Raw genomic sequence first — 5,171 nt, 5'->3', positions numbered from 1 at the left:
AATATATAGCAACCGAACTTTGTCTCAAAAAAAAAGAAAGTGGAAGATGAAAAGCACTTCCTTTTAGACTGCCCGATTGTTGCCCACATCCACTCTCAATTCCATATCATCAGCCACACCTCCAATCTTCTTGAATTATTAAGCCAACCCAACTATAGCGATCTTGGAACGCTTCTTTCCCTGCTCTTTGATCACAAAAACAAGATTTTGAAGAATGACAACTAGACCCCTTTTCTTGAGGTCCAATAGACCACATTGGTCTTAGTGGACATTAATCATCGTCATCATCATCATCATCAATATTATTAGATTTAATGAATTTGGATTAATAATTTGAGGAAAGGTTTGCATCTAGAGAGATTTGATTCCATTTGGGGCATGATAGATCCGTAGATGGATCTAGGCTAGTTTAACTACATCATAACTTAATGATTATTAATTAAAAACAGAGTTTAAACATACAATTTTTTAGCATTTTTTTAACAGTGGGAAAACATATCATAACTCAGTTGTCAATCCAGCACTGAGGACAACCATCTTTGGATGCTATCCTTGAATGTCACTCCTACCAGATGACTTTGAGTCTTGGGTCATTAGTCTGAGGAAGACAAGCTCCTAGCCAAACATAGTTTTAAAACATACAATTTTTTAGCTTTATCATCAAATTCCATCATTTATTTAAATATAAAAATGAATTTTAGTATGAATATTTTTGCAGTCATTAATTTGATGGACATGAAGCCTTCTAGTGAACTATGTTGTTATTGATATGCCAGACTTTTCGAGAGACATTTCACCCATATTAAAAGCCATTGAGCTTTTCTGATGATATGAAAAATGCAAGACTGAGTTAAATAGAAGAAAAAAATAGAATATAATTGTTATAAAATTAAAATATAATCATTATGGGTGAAATTGATAACACAAATAATCTAAATTTAAAAAACAAAACAAAACAAATATAAGAAATTAGATTAATGGATACAAGTCAAGTGGGTAAAATGATATAGTCAAATTTCTTTTATAATTAAATAATGTAATTTGATTATATTAATTAGAAATGAAATCACTAAATATAATACTGGGATAAAATATAATAATAATTAGGCCGATAGGCCTTCCTTTGAATGAGTTTAGTCGTCTACCTTTTGATTCTCTGATTGACATCTGGCGTCCAATTGGCATATGGTTTAATTGACATCTAGCATATGTTCTCAGACTATTCCTCCCTCACCAAAACTGCTTTCCGATTTCTGCTCCTCCTACTTTCTGCTTTTTGCTCTTCCACTGCTCTTCGACGACCTGCTGCAATAATGTTTCTGGGATCTTCCACGACCTGCTGCAATAATGTTTCCGGCTTCTGTTGTGCACTCTGCTATGCACGACCTGCCTTGTTGCCTAACGATGAATTTAGTTAGCTCTCTGTTATTCAGTAGTGATCTTGCTATACCCTGCCATACTTGACCTTTTTAATACCCATCCCAACACCTGCTGTCTCCTCAAATCTATTCTTTACATTCATCTGCTCAATTCCTTCTTCTAAGTGAATCAAATTTATTTCTGAGTGTTGTGAAGAAGAGAAGATGGTGAAGGAAGTAGGTCGGTTTAATGTTCAAGGATGGGATGCTAGAGACGAGTCAGGCATTCTCTCGCCCTTCAATTTCACTCATAGATTCCTCCTCGCTTTACTCTCATAACTTCTTTTATTGATACCCATTTGCATAAAACTTACATTTAAATTGTTTGCTTCTATTGATACCCATTTGCAGAAAACTTACATTTAAATTGCCTTGACAGGGAAACTGGGCCGCATGATGTTACTTTCAACGTATACTGCGGAATCTATCACACTGATCTACATCAAGTTCGTAATGAATGGAAAGGTTCCCAATACCCAATGGTTCCTAGGTAATGTATTCATAATCTTCAACACTGCTTCACATCAAATAGTGAGATAGAAAGAGTATATGCCTAGAAATTCACGCTCAATTTTAATTTACTCTGAATTCTATTTTTGCAGCCATGAAATAGTAGGTATAGTAGTTGAAGTTGGTTCAGAAGTGAAGAATTTTTCTGTTGGAGATCATGTGGGCGTGGACAATATGGTTGGAAGTTGCCATCATTGTGATTCTTGTAGCAAAGGGCAAGAACAGTACTGTGAGAAGGTCATTTGGATGTATGGCAGCACCGATGTTGATGGTTCTGTCACTTTTGGAGGTTACTCATCCTAGTTTATGTGCAGATACTATCTATGTTGAAACTGCCTTTTTGAACTACCTTTTTGGTCCTTTTGTAAGGCTGTAAATTGTTTTTGATCGGAAAAAAACGAATGCAGTGCCCACCTGTACTAAGTCTGTGCAAAACCCAACACCTTTGGTAAATGAAGCTCCACAAAAGCCAAAGGCAGTTTCTTCTAAATCTCCAGAAAATGGAAGTGAGGAAAATACACAGTATTCACGAGCCACATTACCTCTGAAATTCAAGAGAACTGACAAGTGGGCACTTCCTCCAAAACCTTCTTTTGTGGCTGCAGTATAGAGTCTGAAAATTTGGTGGTTAAAGCTTGTAACTTTTCTCACTTGGATCAAGTCATTGGCATGGCTCCCTACTCCATATTAGATACTTTTGAAATGTCATTGAAACTATGTTGGCCAACCCTAGATTGTCTAACCTTATTGAATGCCATATCTCTTGCGGAATCCAAACCATGATCCATCCTTCTTATGATGCGTACCCGATTAGATTCTGTACAAAATACAACTACCTACACTTTAAGCAGCAGTTGTGATTTCAAATGCCCAAATAACTGCTTTGTAATTGTCCAAAATTGAACAGTGATCACAAATTACAATTATCAATTTCTTAAGTAGCCATGGTCTTAAATACCAAAATAGCTGCTCTTAATTGTTCAAAAGTGCAGAGTGTTTGCAGTGTCGCTATCAATGAAGGAAGAAGGTGATATTTATCCCCAAAGCATGTGACCAAGCTCTTTAAATCTTCCATAACGCCTAAGAGGGAAAATTAGGTGTTTTCATCACCATTATGGGATGTATTGTGGAGTGGAGATAGATTCCCATCTTCTGCTAATGTTACCAACTATGTGTTGAAATTTCAGCATGTATTTCTTATGGTTTTCTAGATTTAAGCAATATTTGAAATGTCCGTTAAATTTTCCTCTTCTGGTTGATTTTAATGGAAGATTGAATGTTTATGTAACTCCTCTGGTTGATTTTTAATGGAAGATTGAATGTTTATGAAACTCTAATTTTCTTGTTGCTTAGGACCTCCACCTGGAAATTGAAAACGTTGTTGGTCACATGAGTACAACGATGAGTAATTGTTTTCTTTCCAACTGATTCTACAAATTAGTGTTCAGAGTCCAACAAGTTGAGCACATTTAAATCAGAGTCTAATGAGCACATTAAATCATGAATGGTTTCAAGGTTACCAGATTCTTACTCCACAGTTGCAAGCTTTCTCCCACTTAAGGACCTTTATAGTCTCCCAAGTGAAATCAGGATCATCCCAACCCAAATAGCCATATGCAGCTATTTTTTGGAACCTCATATTGACTCCCTGTTTTAGGTCAAGATTGATAGAAATCATGCTAAGGCGAAAGTCAAAATGTTCCTTGATCAACTGCAGGATTTCAGTATATAGAATCTTTCTAATTCCATATGTGTCAACAAACATAGAGAGTGACTTAGGCACACCAATGGAATATGAAACCTGCACAAGGAAACAGTGTTCTAGCCCGGTAGCAACAACACTCTTGGCAACTTGTCTAACAATGTAACCACCACTACAATCCTCCTTGGTCAGACCCCTTCCAGAAAAGGCTCTTCCATCATGAGCACCCCAACCACCATATGTATCAATAATAATTTTCCTCCCAGTGAGTCCAACATCCCCATGGAGTCCTCCAATTACAAAATGCCTAGATGGGTTGAAATGGAATATTGTATTTTCATCTAGATATTAAGAAAGAACAACCGGCTTAATGACATGCTCCTTGAGATCAACTACAATCTGATCATTGATAACAATTCCATCATGTTGAGTAGAGATGTGAACAGTGTGAACTCTTAACAGGACCATTGCCCCTCCCTCATTTTTATACTCAACAATAACTTGAGTCTTTCCATCTAGTCTCAACCAAGGGCAGGTTCCATTATTTATTACTTCAGTCAACTGTGCTCCCAACTTTGTTGCCAGCACATGATTGAGAAGCATCAACATCGAGGTCTCATCTGTAGCATACCCAAACATGTGGCCCTTATCTCCTGCACAAATCTCTTTAGGATTCTTAGTAAGATGGCCATGGACACCCTGTGCAATGTCGGGGCTTTTTGGTTCAATGTTCACTAGGACCTTGCAATTATTTTCATGCAAGCCAACATCCATTGACATGAATTGAATTCCTCTACAGGTGTTCCCCTCACTATCTTCTCATAGTCTATATTAGCTTTAGTTGTGATTTCTCCAAATATCATAACCATATTTGTCTTTGTGCAGATCTCATATGCAACCTTGCTTTCAGGATCTTGCTCCAAGCAAGAATCCAAGATGGCTTCAGAAACCTAATCACAAAGCTTGTCAGGGTGTCCCTCATTGACAGAATCTGATGTGAAGAGAAAGGTGTCCATCTAAAAAATACAGGCATATAAAAAGATCAGTAGGCAAGAAAAAATATGACCAAACACTTGACTTAACATGCAAGAATCACCATTTAATATAAACTGTTAAACAACACATAGTTAGCCAGAAAATTGAAAATTGACTATGGAATGAGAACAACTAGTATTACATAAGTGCAGAAGTGTATATGCAAAATATTTTATGCAATATGTTGACTGCATGGATATCCTTCTTATCACTAGAAAATATTACTAGAGACAAACATTCCTATGGAGAAGTTGTTGCAGACCAAATGGTTGGAGGACACTGTGATTTACTACAATTCTAAATGAAACTTATTGAAAAACATGTTCATTCTTTGGGTAAATTTTTGGCCAAAACCCAACCAGTCCAACACCATTTCAATGCATTTTGATTCTTCATATATTGTCTTTGATAAGGATGCAAGAACAAAAGATGCACTAATTAAAGGGGTTTTGAATTGGATCCATTTCCTAAGAGATATGAAACTAGGATTAAATAGGTTTGTAAAG

At 36.4% G+C, this 5,171-nt stretch overlaps 1 pseudogene; it reads right to left on the bottom strand.

Moving 5' to 3' along the window:
• Positions 1-3,444: 3,444 nt before the first annotated feature.
• On the bottom strand, positions 3,445-4,649 carry LOC149260848 (S-adenosylmethionine synthase 1-like; annotated as a pseudogene).
• Between the last annotated feature and the right edge of the window lie 522 nt (positions 4,650-5,171).

The sequence above is a fragment of the Pinus tabuliformis genome, chromosome 6 (genome assembly GCF_031772625.1).
Source record: "Pinus tabuliformis cultivar Carrire ecotype Pingquan chromosome 6, CPIR1, whole genome shotgun sequence".
In the NCBI taxonomy this organism is placed as follows: domain Eukaryota; kingdom Viridiplantae; phylum Streptophyta; class Pinopsida; order Pinales; family Pinaceae; genus Pinus; species Pinus tabuliformis.
Note: the sequence above shows the minus strand (reverse complement) of the source record. Positions and strands in the feature narration are given on the sequence as shown.